Here is a 16,161-nt window from a genome sequence, read left to right on the forward strand (position 1 = left end):
AGCAACAGTGACCCTTCACGTTATTTTGAAAGAGCGTCTTGGCACCATCCAGATCAATTTGGATGTCCCTGGAGGTTCATTAGGTGTAGTATATCTTGTGGACCCGGTTGTCTACAATGTCCATCCCCTCATCAGGGGTCTTTCTACCTCAGCGCCTCCTGAGAGGCCAGTGTGTAAATACGACCCTGGCTTCACATAGGATCTCCACACCTGACCCGCGTATCATCGCAGGTCCGCAAACAAAAGAAAAAACACGTGCTTCCCAGAAGGACCTTGGCGTTAAGCTGCACACATCACCGCGACCTCTTCTGGTGGGAATCGCGAAGGATGCTATTTCAAACCTCTGATGTTTACTTAATTTGGAAAACGTACGCTTGTTGTGGTTGTGGAACCATGCGAGGTGCATGTGTTAATGGAGGGGGAGGGACAGCTCCCTCCTGAATAGTGGACGCCACGGAAATGACGAGCTGGCCTACAGGGATGATCTAACCGCTTAGTCTGTGGAAGTGTCATAATTCCGTATACACTGTTGTGGAGAGTTACTGTCCGTTTTCATATCGCCTTTTGTTTTCAGTATGCACTTCTTAAATGTCAAAGATTGATCATATATCAAACACTTCCAAAGGCGATTTGTTTTGTTGCAATATTCTCAAACGTGTTACCTTTTGCGAGCATCAATCGTATCTAGATAAAACTGGCGTGGTTGCAATACAGTTGGGAGATAACGCGATGATAAAGACTATTTATAAAAATAACACATTTCTAAATTGCATAATGCTTATCTCACTGCTGTTCTCAGTCCTCAAGGGTCATGAATCTCACTTTACTTGCAGTGTTAAATATAACTAGCACATTCATTATCATGAGTGATATATCAATGGCATAGATAATAACTCAACGTTATTTACTAAACGTTTAACCCTTTGCTTGTACGGGCAGGTTGAGTGCTGTTCACGGGATTGAATGGAATTATCGTACGAGGTGCCATCAGTTGTCTGCCTTCTGTTCTGGTACGTCACTGTATTCATTCTGATTCTGCATATAAAGAATTATACATGCCTTGCATTCAGTTTGGCGTGCGTGCCGGACGAAACTTAGCTTTTTTAAATGCCAGGAATGATACTGAGACAGATGGGAAGTTATCACATTGATTTTCATGGATTTGGTCATCACCTTTACATGGGGAAATCGCGTGAGTGTTGCTACTTCCTCTTTCATGGGCGTAGCTGGCAAGCTAGGATATACATCCCATCTATTAGAATCAGAAAGATAATTCGAAGGAAATGTTTCTCATTTAATTAGTGTTGCAAAACACGAAGTTCTCTTCTGATTATCTCGTCATGACTCCTCAATTAGATATATTACATTCCTTTTGATTTCTTTCGCTATTACATTACAATGTCATGAGCCTGACGTGAAACTAATCACTCTAATTCTTGCGCGTTGTATTCGTGTTGATAATCCCTGGTATACCGTGTTAAATGTATCTGGAATGATATAAAACCAGGAACACACTAGCATACTACCAGAGGCAGACCACGTATGCACGACACTGATACTGACACTGTGTACCCCGAGAGGCCATGAGCGATTGCAAAGCGGTAATAAAGCCATCAATTCTCAGATAACTTGGTTATGGTTCATTGCTTAGTATGGAAGAATATTTATAAGGTAATCATTTGGAGCAGTGGTATTCCTCTTGCCGGAAGGTGGGCTGATTTGTATGTATGTATGTATTGTAACTATGTGTAGTGGCGAACCATTCGCCTCACGAACAAGCACTTCACAACCAGGCCAACTGTTTGCCATGACAGCTTTTAACTTTGGTACTAGGTTAGATGCCCTTGAGTATTTGTTAGGGCGTGCCTTTGGACGGAGATACGTCTTGACATCATATCAATTACATAGAAAACATTATCGAAAGATAAACATAAAGGTGCTAAATCACGTCTATAGAGAATTGGCATTGCTCATTCTGAATCTTAAGGACATACATCACCGTCAGTTGAAGAACGCTTGGTAATATATTTGTATATAAGTGGTTAACAGCTATACACTCCCTCGCTTCTGACATTTCCCCTTTTAATATATATGTCCGACAAACAGTAGTGAAGTTATACTCTGAGATTGATAGGCGGTTTATTGCGAGGACAGAAGAAAATTAACATATCACTTCTATTTCAGGAATTTCGAAATCAATGACTGATCTTTTCTGGCATTATGAACTTGTGTCAGTATAAGTGAACGCTTTGTAATGAAAGTTACGCTCAGAATGAACAGAACTGTTTGTCGTGATGTCACACGGGACCTGACCAAATTAGTCCTGGGTCGATTTCGATTACAAACGCGTGAGCCTGCCAGAATTCATTTACAGAAAGGAGTATTGTCGACTTTGGATATTTCCACATCTATGGGACACTGGGGATGAAACACACAACATCAGCATGATTGTACAGTATTTCATGTTTGTTGTGAGACGCCACGATAAACAATGTTTCAACTATATTATGACAGCATGTAAATAATAATGTGATTGACAATACGATCAGCGTGCCACGCTGTTGATGATATCAGCAGCAGGAGATGGCCACTGGACGTCACACTCTCAAGAAGGATGTGACATAGGATGTGCCATGATTTGTCATATTTCGGTCGAATAGAACCTGTTAGGATTCCAGAACAGAAACGGTACTGGGTATCCAATACGTAAGAATTATCTTTCACGTGTATGAGTGCATTAGAGTTTGAACCAGACCCGTGAAGATTCCGGGGTAGAATAGGTCTTCAGCAACCCATGCTTGCCGTAAAAGGTGAATATGCTTGTCGTGCGACTAACGGTATCGGGTGGTCAGGCTCGCTGACTTGGTTGATGCATGTCATCGATCCAAATTGCGTAGAGCGATGCTCATGATATTATTCACTGGATTGTCTGGTCCAGATTCGATTATTTACAGACCGCCGTCATATAGCTTGAATATTGCTAGGTGCGGCGTTAAACAACAAACCAACCAACCAATCAACAGAGTATGAACCTGCAAAGAGTTATGACTTGACTGTAAGAACGTCAGGGCTGGTTGGTATACACAAGTGACGTCATGTTTACACTCATAGCCATGCAATAAGCAGACGTTTCGCGGAAGAAAATAGTTTCCCAAAACGAGAGATGACATGTGCGTATGAATGCTGAAATTGCGCTGCAGAATCATTTTTTGTGGTTACAACTAGTTTGGTTACATCAAATTGATGTCAGTTATACCAACATCAAATGAGAAACTGCCTTATTAAGTCTCTCAGTGACAGTGTGTCTTAATGCATTTACATGCACAGGTTGTGTGAATGGTCGACAAGATCAACGTGATGGGCCAGATTTCCGATCAATCTCTCTGACGTTTCCAATGTCTGGGTGAGTGAGTGAGTGAGTTGGGTTTAACGCCGCTTTTAACAGTATTCCAGTTATATCACGGCGTGTCAGCTTAATGTGGGAGGAAAGCCCGAAGTGATGCAGGTCTCCGACGTTTACCACTTCGGTGATACCCACGAGCACGGGTATGGTGCTGACAAACCTAGAAACATAATCGGGGCGAACCGGGATTCGAACCCACAATCATAGGTTTCTGGCGTGCCCAAGGGACGCAACTCTGCACAGCGTATCGCGGCGCCTTAGACGACTGGGCCACCCTTGCCTCCTCCAATGTCTGAATGACAAGATGTCTAAATGATCAGAAACAGCGTTTCTGTGTCAATTTCGATATGGAATCCGCAGAGGATTCCCCAGAAATGTGGAAGTAGTCCATAAGTGTTTACGTCATTTCATGAATACGTATTCGTGGAAAAACGTATGAACGTCAAGTTGTGTCGCTCATACGTTCATGAACGTCAGTTTCGCGATCACATGACCAGCCTCTCGTCCAATGGAAAAGCCGTATATATATTATGTAAAATCATTTAAAAAAATATAATAATGTGCCAAATGGTGGTGGTTACAATGTGTTATCTGATTCTGTGTCATCGTGCAGCGAAGTCGATCATGGGTTTTGCAATGCCAACCACCTATGATTTTCCTGATATTAACTGGACTCCAGTTCATCATAACGTGGGGAACGAGTGGCCAAGTCGTCTAAGGCGCCGCTGTGCGGAGTTGCGTCCCTTGGGCACGCCATAAACCTATGATTGTGGGTTCGAATCCCGTGCTCGTGCTCGTGGGTTTCACCGAAGTGGTAAACGTCTGAGACCTGCATCGCTTCGGGCTTTCCCCCCACATTAAGCTGTCACGCCGTGATATAACTGGAATATTGTTAATGCGGCGTTAAACCTAACTCACTCACTCATTATAACGACCGTTCGTTATATCCTTCTTAGCTGTAACCGTAAGAATTTATCATATTTATATTGAAAAATTGTTTAATCAGTGAACTTAATGCATCGTATCAACGGACATTTTAACATGAATTGGAAAACAATGTCCTATTCTGATAGGTCAGTCAAATGGGTCAAGTCACAATGACCAATGTTTGAAACATTTGATTTCACGATCGCGTAAGCTAATTTAAATAGAAAAATACTTCTTTTTTTCCAAAAACGTGTTGACTTAATGCTTGCAGTATATCTACATACGAGTATATGTAATGTCGACCGTAACTCGATCGTCCGTAGAGATGTTTTTTACCTTGCATAACTCATGAGCACCTGGTTATAGTCAGTTTCATGTTTGTTTGTAATTAATATCTCGTCATTGAAAACAATGTGAATCAGAAACGTTGTAACGTCATTTCGTCTGCAGTCAGCAAATATAATTTGGAAGTCTCTCACAATTTGGCTCATAAATTCAGGTAAAAAATGCCACCGTTACGCGTAGATATAGATTAAGTAAGGATAAGAATTTATGGATGAACAACTTCTTTATTACAATTAAGAGCGACGTTTCGGTGTAGGTTTTAACACCGTTATCAAGCAAGCAAGAACCTACACCAAAACGTCGCTCTTATTTGTAATAAAGTAGTTGTTCATCCATATATATTATACTTACTTAATGTTTGTTTGTTCTATCATTACGATCGTTATGAATATTCTCGGGATTATCATCGCTGCCTTGGCGGTGTGATTATTGCAAACGTATTTACAAAAAGATTTACATACATTATACGCAGACTGATACTTTTAGATAATAATACTCTATTTGTGCAATGATTAAGTGTAAACGTTAATATAATTCTTATCCCTAACATGTATACACCTGAACCTATGAATGATATCCTTAATATCTATCGTTCACACGTATCTTCAGTTCACTGGGGTCACGGGTGGCCCAGTCGTCTAAGGCGCCGCGATTCGCTGTGAAGAGTTGCGTCCCTTGTGCACGCCAGAAACTTATGATTGTTGTTTCGAATCCCGTTTCGCTCCGATTATGTTTCTAGGTTTGTCAGCACCATACCCGTGCTCGTGGGTTTCACCGAAGTGGTAAAGCCCACATTAAGCTGACCCGCCGCGGTATAACTGGAATACTGTTAAAAGCGGCGTTAAACCCAACTCACTCACTCAGTTCACTGATTGAATTGCCTTTCCAAGAACAAGAGATTAAAGCGAGGATCTCTCGAACGTGGTTGATGACGTAGTGCAGAGAAAGAAATCCACCACAACTTTAGCCACTCAGTCAGTCACATCCTCCAAACACCAGCTAGCCACCCCCGGACCCGATTATGCTTCAACTTGCGCCTTTCATAAACATGATCTTGTCCTCAGCAGCCGGATCTCGACCCGCCCATGTCAATCCCCTGCAGCTCTCCATGGAACGCCTTTGTGCTGAGATTACATTTCAAATGTAAAATCTGAATTCAATAAACATTTAAGTTTACAACTTGCATCATAAATAATCATGCATAAATTATTATCCTGACTTAGTACTCAAACTTCTAAGTGCCTATAAAAACTCGTCACGATATGGCTGAGATATTGCCGATGTGACGTAAAGCATTACCTCACTCACTCACTCTAAGTGCCTATCAAAGAAATTACATATATATATTGTAATGTCAACCGTGGCTCGGTCGTCGGCTTCAGCGACACAGATGTAACATGGGCGTTATTCATATATAATGAGAGTTCATATAATAAGAACGTTATGACGTCAATTTTAACTTTAATTATTCCGATTTACAACTACTTAACACAGATTCACATATTAATGCGTAAACAATTGCATGATGGACATCTTGAAGGATCATGGATGACCACTTATTTCGTATCTTTCCTAAATTTTGTTATCACTAATTCACGAGCAATATTGCTTTTGATTAATATTCTCATTTAATATGCTCCAGAACTGTTCTCACTTAAGTAGTAAACGTCTGTACGTACTCCTATAATAAGCTGATACACGGTGTTATGAATGATATACTGTCCATGGCGGCATTATTAAAGCGGCAAAACCCTTTAATTTCCTTATCCAATAAAGTAGAGTCTATAGTACGATTCCGTTTATATCATAAGCACGTATTTATGAATCACTATCAAATAGTGATGATGCTAGCTATAGGTGTTCGCGAAAAGGTGAGCGTGACCTGCACCACAAGCGACACCTGTCACAAACACATGCAAAGGCATGTCAAGTGTTCACCTGAAAAAAACACGGGAACATGTGGTACAAGTCAAAATAGGGAATTGCATCCGACATCATGTTTGTCACTGATACATTAAATTTGGAAATGTCCCCCACATGTCTACCATACAACTTTTGAAAGCTTTACTGAGGCCTTGAATGTTGTAACCTTTATCAAACAACTTCTAAGCGAGAGTGTTTTATGACGCTCTTTATAAATCTTCGTAGAAATAGTATATTCGATTGTACCTCAAAAGTTGTAAGATGTAAACACCAAAAGCTGGAGCTACTGGAATCTTGCTCGACATGACGGAAAAGTTGACTATTTTAAATATCATCCCTCTGGTCATACAGTCTTTGAGAGGGTGTTTTGCAACTCTGAATCTTTATGCATAGATATAAATATGACATAGACGAGGCGGTCTCACTGGTCTCCTTTATTTCTACTCAACTCAACCTCACCTCACTGACTTATTTATTAACTTATACACTCGCCTATGTCGCCCTTCTTATTAACTCACTCATCAACTGTCTAAATGTCTTCCAAAGACATGACATGATCTAAAATATTGCTGGAGTCTTGACCAGAGTTACAAATCGAAGTGGACCAGACTACCACTATTCTGTCGGTCAGTAGGCCTTGGCGCCAGGGAGGCAGCGCGCACACAGGCACGCAGAGACATTGTGTGTCCGTGAACGATTCGTCCTGATAATATTTGTACATGGTTAAAGGTTAACTTCAGTTCACGTTGGACAAAGAAGGAATACCTCTTCTCTGTCTGTATTCATCAAACATGTGAAGATCTTTACAAGCACAGAAGTTAAGATAAAGGCATTCCAGAAAGTAAGAAAGATATCAGACTTGAGCGTATATTAGTTTAAGGTATCGTTATTTGTGTACATTATATATCCCAATCCCTTGTAATGGTCCTAATATGTAAGGCATTGTAATCTGTGTCAAGAGAGTGTTTCACCTTGTACTGATTAACTACTTACCTACCTACATGCAACTCTTTATGACATATCGCAGAAACCCCCTAGCCAGTGCCTGCAGCAATCAATCGATTCACGAAAGTATCTGAATACCAATTCTCTCCATCACAAACTACTTGTCCATTAACCCACGCCGTGCATCAACTGCCGTTACTGTATCTCAACAGCCAATGGCAGAGAGAGAGAGAGTCTGGCGACGCCGTGGAGAACGTTATTCGGATGCTTGTGTTGTTGAGAGAGACTCGTAGAGTGGTCCGAGCATCATGGTGTGGGGTGGAATTGGTCTTGCACAGAGGGTCGACCCTGTGGTCTTCCAGAACGTCGGTCCAGGGAGGGGCAATGGTGTCACAGCAGCAGTGTACAATGATCAAATCTTGAGACCACACGCCACATGCATACCTCATTTGGCACGTCGTCGCAACCACGAGTTTCAGCATGATAACGCCCGTGTCAACATTGCGTGAGCAGCAAGAGACTTCCTAGGCCTCGAGCAGAATGGCATCAGAACCATGCAGTGGCCTGCCCTCATTCCCGATTCAAATCCCATTGAGCACCTGTGGGACGACATTCAAAGACGGCTGAATTGCGCCCGACCAAGGCCAAAAACTGCAGCTGAACTGTGTCAGGCGTTCCTCAGTGTGGGCTCAAGTGTCTATGGCCTTCATTAATCGACTCATCCATTCCATGTATCGACGTTGCACAGCAGTCATCAATGCACATGGGGGACACACGAGAAACTGACTTGTGATGCCATTTTCTCAGAGACTAGTGTTGTGTTTCACTTTAAGAACATTTGACACTTTACTTTCAAACTTGATGATCGGTTTTGCCAACATCATCTTTTTAATATGTTTCAAAGTATGCTTACAGTGTTTTGACAAATAACGTTTCTCATATATCTATCCATGGTAACGCTTCTTTTGCGGTTCAGTATATTTATTAATATATCCTTATGACACCCCTGTCTATCCTTCCCTCTACAGCCTCTCTATCTTGCTCTGTTCAGCCCTGCCTATCCCTCTCTTTACATCCTTCTCAATTCTTCGCTCTACAGCCCTCCCTATCCTTCTCTCTACAGCCCTCCCTATCCTTCTCTCTACATCCCCCTATCCTTCTCTCTACAGCCCTCCCTATCCTTCTCTCTACAGACCCCCCTATCCTTCGCTCTACAGCCCTCCCTATCCTTCTCTCTACAACCCTCCCTATTCTTCTTTCTTCAACCCTCTCTATCCTTCACCCCACATGCCTCCCTATCCTTCTCTCTACAGCCCTCCCTACCCTTCACGCAACAACCCTCTCTATCCTTTTCTCTACAGTGCTCTTTATCCTTTTCTCTACACTTCTCCCTATCATTCTCTCTACAGCCCTCCCTATCCTTCTCCCCACAGTCAATCCTTCTCTCTACAACCCTCCCTATCCTTCTCCCCACATGCCTCCCTATCCTTAACTCTACATCTCTCCCTATCCTTCACGCAACAACCCTCTCTATCCTTTTCTCTACACTTCTCCATATCCTTCTCTCTACAGCCCTCCCTATCCTTCTCCCCACAGTCAATCCTTCTCTATACAGCCCTCTCTATCCTTCTCTCTACAGTCCTCCCTATCCTTCTATCTACATCCCTCCTTATCCTTCTCTCTAAAGCCCTCCCTATCCTTAACTCTACATCCGTCTCTATCCTTTTCTTTACAGCCCTCTCTATCCTTCCCTCTACGTCCATCCCTTTCCTTCTCTCAACAGCCCCCTCTATCCTCTCACCAGTCCTCCTTATCTTTCTCTCTACATCCCTCCTTATCCTTCTCTCTAAAGCCCTCCCTATCCTTAACTCTACATCCGTCTCTATCCTTCTCTTTATATCTCTCTCTACCCTTCTCTCTACAGCCCTCTTTATAATTCTCTCTACAGCCCTCTCTATCCTTCCCTCTGCGTCCATCCCTTTCCTTCTCTTAACAGCCCCCTCTACCCTCTCCACAGTCCTCCTTATCCTTCTCTCTACAGCCCTCCCTATCCTTCTCTCTACAGTCCTCCCTATCCTTCTGTCTACATCCCTCCTTATCCTTCTCTCTAAAGCCCTCCCTATCCTTAACTCTACATCCGTCTCTATCCTTCTCTTTACAGCTCTCTCTACCCTTCTCTCTACAGCCCTCTTTATAATTCTCTCTACAGCCCTCTCTATCCTTCCCTCTACGTCCATCCCTTTCCTTCTCTCAACAGCCCCCTCTATCCTCTCACCAGTCCTCCTTATCTTTCTCTCTACATCCCTCCTTATCCTTCTCTCTAAAGCCCTCCCTATCCTTAACTCTACATCCGTCTCTATCCTTCTCTTTACATCTCTCTCTACCCTTCTCTCTACAGCCCTCTTTATAATTCTCTCTACAGCCCTCTCTATCCTTCCCTCTGCGTCCATCCCTTTCCTTCTCTCAACAGCCCCCTCTATCCTCTCCACAGTCCTCCTTATCCTTCTCTCTACAGCCCTCCCTATCCTTCTCTCTACATCCCTCCCTATCCTTCTCTCTAAGCCCTCCCTATCCTTCTCTCTACAGGCCTCCCTATCCTTCTCTCTACATCCCTCCCTATCCTTCTCTCCAAAGCCCTCCCTATCCTTCTCTCTACAGGCCTCCCTATCCTTCTCTCTACAGACCCCCCCCCCCCCCCCATCCTTCTCTCTACAGTCCTCCTTATCCTTCTCTCTACATCCCTCCCTATCCTTCTCTCTAAAGCCCTCCCTACCCTTCTCTCTACAACCCTCCCTATTCTTCTCTATACAACCCTCCCTATCCTTCTCCCCTCATGCCTCCCTATCCTTCTCTCTACATCTCTCCCTATCCTTCTCTCAACAGCCCCCTCTATCCTTCTCTCCACAGTCCTTATCCTTCTCTCCACAGCTCTCTCTATCCTTCATCTCCACAACCTTCCCTGTCCTTATCCCTTTACCCCTCCCTATCCTTCTCCCGACATGCCTCCCTATCCTTTTCCCTACAACCCTCCATATCCTTCTTTCTACACCCCTCTTTATCCTTCTATCTACATTCAACCCTATCCTTCTCTCTCCAGCCCTCTCTCTCTCTCTCCTGCTTTCCAACAGCCATCTATATCCTGCTCTATGCACTTCCCTCTATCCTAGTCTCTGCAGCCCTTTCCAATGTCAATCCATTAATCAATACGTTCTGTCTTCTTGTTATCCACCCATCTTGTAGTCAGTCCAATAAATCTTACTGCCCACAACCAATCCAAACTATCCAACACCGATCTATCGACTACTAATCAATCTATCAAACGGCTAACATGTAGCAATCCATCTAGATCAATGCATGCAAGTTCCATCTGTCCCGCTTTCCTTTATCCATCAATACTCAATTCTAAACCATATGACAACCACAAACCACCTATACACCTAACTACTCACCCGATCTATCTTTCCATCTATCTCTGTCTCGGGATACAGCGGTTTCATATTCATACGAGCCTAAGTAAAACCCTCTTAGGGAAATGTTATTTAAAGAGGCAGGTGAAACTTATAATACTCATCCTGGGAAACAGAAGTTAAACACGGCTGTGTTCAGTATTTTTCATCGTCACGGTCATTCAAAGAGTTAAGGGAAGGAAATATATCAAAATGCCAACGAAAATGGTTGTGCAATAGTCCAGCCTTTTATTGACTACTCATGTCCAGACACAATACAAAATTGCGTAGATATTTTCAGAGAACTATTCGATTTATCGTTCCTTCGGCTTAAAATCAAAACTGAAGACGCAATGAAGTAACAAAAGAATCCACATTTGACGACGTCTCATCTGACAAGCTGAAAATGCATTTTCTTGCCTTCCTTTGATGATAAAATATTAAATGTTAGCATCATCTTATGAAATATGTCGGAACAAATGTTAAAATATATTTGTGATATAATCTATTCAATATTTAAGCGGGGGCACACAGTGAGATAGGACTGTCATGAAACTTAAGTGTACCGACAATTCCTACGTTCCAACAGGACAGCAATGGCAAAATTTGTTTACAGTGCTGTGACAAAAATATATTAGTCATATTTCGTCCATATGAAGCAACGCAACACAACTAGAGTGTATCAAAATACCGTTTAGGTACATTCAGAAAATAGAATACAAATATTCTTGGTTGACTGTAGTAACTCTTTTGGACTCGCGAAAAACAAAAACTTCGATCCCTGCTCTTGAACAATTTTTAAGTATCAGGGTGAAAATAAAACAACAAAATCATATCCATAATCACATGAAATCTCTAATAGAAGCCATTTTTCGATTCCGACTATATCATAAGCATGCGTCATGGCACCCATCACAAACAAATGCAAAGGCAGTCAATTGTTCACCTAGAACTTAAGATAAACCCTCTTACTGTTATCAGACATACGAAATGTGTCAAAGCCAATGTGTAGTTCACACGGACCCATAACATTTACTCCATTTGTATAGTGGGTATGGCGACTGATGCCATTAGCCCTGACTTGCTGGTTGTGTACAGCGTATGTGTCCCAGGGTGGCACTTAAGGGGAACAGTGGTCCTTAGAACATACACGTTGATAGGAACCTTTACTTAATTAGCTGATCCATGTATTAATGTCATCGATTCTTGCAGGACTTTGTGTAAATGTTGCCAAGAATTTATGTGTCTGGACAGGGGCAAACGCTGAGCATCAACGAAATCTTCACAAAACGAATTTTGTCTCTCTCCAGTGGGTATTTCTCCCTCGTCCGATCGAATAAACAACACATAAACTTAGACGGTAACAGTCAGCGTTGTCCGTACGCATCAACAAGGGGAAATGGGAAAGGGGATTTCGATTTCCACAAGAAACTGTTTTCGTTTGTTTCAGGAAGTATCACGGTCGATCTATCCGGTTGACCGACTCTGTCTACGACGTGCGACAACGATACTGCGGCAATCAAGAGTACAAAGGTCACATCAGCTGCATATTGTCGTTGCTTCTTCAATATTGCAAACATTAGTTCAAAATAATAATGTGATCATTCGTAGTTGTATAGACTCTGAGTAATATATGAGATGAGGTGAGTTGAAATGGGTTTAACGCGTTCAAGATTATTGCACTTATATAATGAGAGGTGTGTGTGTGTGTGTGTGTGTGTGTGTGTGTGTGTGTGTGTGTGTGTGTGTGTGTGTGTGTGTGTGTGTGTGTGTGTGTGTGTGTGTGTGTGTGTGTGTGTGTGTGTGTGTGTGTGTGTGTGTGCATGTATGTCTGCTTGTACTAATCAGGACTAATGCCGATTTCAGACACAGTATACTGACTCCGAGCCGACTAGTTCTTGTCTTAAACCCTTATGTCGAGCGTCAGACAGGGTAACAACAAGTACCCACTGGGTGGGACAATGTGTGTAATCAGAAAGTCACAAGGACGGTAACAACGGAAAAAAACCTAATCTGGAAACAGTGGTGCTTCATAGATAGAGAGGCTTGGTTATAACAAGGTTATCATCGAGGTCTCTGGGGGTTCATCGGGTGAAGTTAACGTAGATGTTCCAGTAGTACAAGGTCCATCCCTGCATCTGGTGTCTTCCCGGCTTAGCGCCTTCTGAAAGGCCAGTGTGTAAATAACATCTCAAAATGGCATAGGTTCCCCACACTTGCAACACATATCCTCACTTGGTTGTAAATGAGAGGAAAAAACATTTGACTTCTTAGCAGACCTTTGGCGTTCAGCTGCACGCATCACCAAGACATCTTCTGATCGGAATCAAGAAGGTTGCTACATGAAATCCCTGATGGTTTACTAATTTTGAAAGAAAACGCTGGTTGTGGCTGTGGTACAATGCTAGTTGTAGGTGTTAATGGAGGGATAGTTACACAGTAGTTCCCTGCAGTTCCTTGCTGACTAGTGGAAGCCACGGAAGTGACGTGCTTGTCTACAGGGATGCCGGAGCGTTTAATCTGTACCGTTGCTAAACTGCATACACTGATGCAGGGAGTTTGTCCGTGTTATATGCGCTTATGTTCTCACCATGCTCATATCAAATATTGACTGTATCATATTAAACACTACACTATTTACCCTGAGGTAGTGTTTATAAGCATAAGTTACATCCAGCTGGCGCTGACATGCTTGTAATGAGAATGGTAGATAACATGATGGTCATCGCAAACTGAAACGTTCAATATTGTGTTAGTTCGCTGCTGTTTTCCTCCATCAAGGGTAGTGAATCTCACAACGTTTGCAGTGTTTGAATGAAACACTGACACAACTAAAATCATGGTTGATTCATTGACATAAAAAGCGAAACAACATTGCTTATGAACCATGTAACCCTTTCTGTAGGCTGTTGATTTCTGTTAATGGGGAAGAATGTGATACCGTTGGTCCTCTGCCTTCAGTTCCGTGTTGTCATTACATCATATTATTCATTAAGTTTGACATGCGTTTTGGGCTATTAAGTTTTTAACATCCAACGTTTTATAAATGCCAGTATTGACAAATGTGAAAATATTACAGATTGATTTGCACGTAATTGGACACCATCCTTTAAATGGTGGTATCGTGTTACTATCGCTTGTTCCTCTTTCATGGTCAGCTGGGACATACACCCCAGGTGTTGAAATTGGAAAGATAATTTGAAGGAAAGATTTTTCATTTAATTAGTGTAACATAACACTAATATATCCTCTGATGGTGTCATCACGTGTCCCCGGTCCAGCTGTATGATAAACTATTGATTCCCTTCGCTTTTGCTTTACAATTCCAGGCGCCTGATTTGATAATCAGTATTCTAATTTGTGTGTGTTGCATTGGTATGGACAATCCCGGTTATGACTTAAATGTTAAATGTACTTGCAATGATAAGGTGTTATACAACCAGAACACACTCGCATACCACAATAATCCACGCGCATCAGAACATTAATGCGTTATTTGCATAGCATGAATTCCTTAACGCTGAGATACAGTATCTGGCTAAACTGTGAGCAATTACAAAACGGTTCCGTAGGTCTTTGGTAACGCAACCGCGAGAACGGTTCATTGCATAACTGTTTATCATGTCAGAATACCTCCAACGGCACTCATTAGGATCAATGGATCTGAGCGTGTGTTGCATTCCTGTCGGTGGGTGGCCGATGCCCGTGAGTTAGACTGTTCAAATACAAAATGCAACGCCCACGCAAAGACACTCACACACACACACACACACACACACACACACACACACACACACACACACACACACACACACACACACACACACACACACACACACACACACACACACACACACACACACTCACACACTCACACACTCACACACACACAAATAAACATTAAGAATAAATTTACAATTTATGGAAGTATTGTACATAACATCAATTACGTACAATTGCATTCAAGCTGATTGCCATGTTTACTATAACATTAGGCACCAGATTGTAATTAGATGCAGACATCAATTACCCTCTGACCATGTGACCACATGGCCTTGGAAGAGGAAACGTCTTGCCATCCTACCAATTAAACAAGAAGATCGAGATGGTGAGAGATAATCACGGTCTCCACAGAGCCCAGACATTCGTACTGTCTGATTTTGTGTCAAAATTTCCACTTATTCTATATATGCAACACATACACCACCGTCAGTTGGGGGAACACTGGGTAATATATTTGTAGATAAGTGGTTAACAGCTAGACACTCTCTCGCTTCTGACACTTCCACCTTATAATATAACTGTCGGACAAACAGTAGTGAAGTCATGCCCTGGAGTTGACAGTCATCTATTGCGAGGACAGGAGTAAATCAACATCTCGCTTTTAAATCGGGAATTTCAAAATCAAATCCAGATCTTTTTTGAAATTATGAACTTGTGTCAGCATAAGTGAACGTTTGAATGGAAAGCTGCACTTGGAATGGATAGACATGTTGTCGTGATGTCACGCAGGACCTGACCAAATTGGTCCTGGCTCTATTTCGATTACAAATGCGGATGGCTGCCTGAGCTTATATAAGGAAAAGGAGTATTGTTGACTTTGGATCAAGTCCAATACATGACTTACATGATATATCTCACGTATTGAACACTGGGAATGAAACACACAACGTGGTCGTATATAACATTCCCGCTGAATCACAGCGGTCACCAAATAATCTAGAAAATATATTTGTTGGTTACTCAAGTTACACATTATTACACAGCGTTACAAATAGGTACACATACAACATAATTACCCTGTATCCCAGGATTGTTGTAAATGCTGAATAATGAAAATCAGGTTGTTGCAATGTATGACCTGAATGTGTCCCTGACAAAGTCGATCAAGATTGTTCCCCATGCTGTCGACCTGATTCGCCAAAAGACTGTTCATTTTGGTCTACTTCATTGTAATTATAGCTAACTTACTTTATTTCTTTTAACAAGATTCTAAAAGCAAATAACTTTATGCCTACACCTCGATCATAACAGACAGTTTAACCTCTTCTTTTGACAAACTGTTGCCACGAATACTGGTTCACCGACCATTCCTATGTCTTTTACAATAAAACCTCTTGGTTTTCCAGGTGTCTTAAATTTGGAAGTAATGCTTAGAGACAGCTCATTTGA

Source organism: Haliotis rufescens, unplaced genomic scaffold (assembly GCF_023055435.1).
Source record: "Haliotis rufescens isolate VD_foot unplaced genomic scaffold, xgHalRufe1.0.p SCAF_16, whole genome shotgun sequence".
In the NCBI taxonomy this organism is placed as follows: Eukaryota; Metazoa; Mollusca; class Gastropoda; order Lepetellida; family Haliotidae; genus Haliotis; species Haliotis rufescens.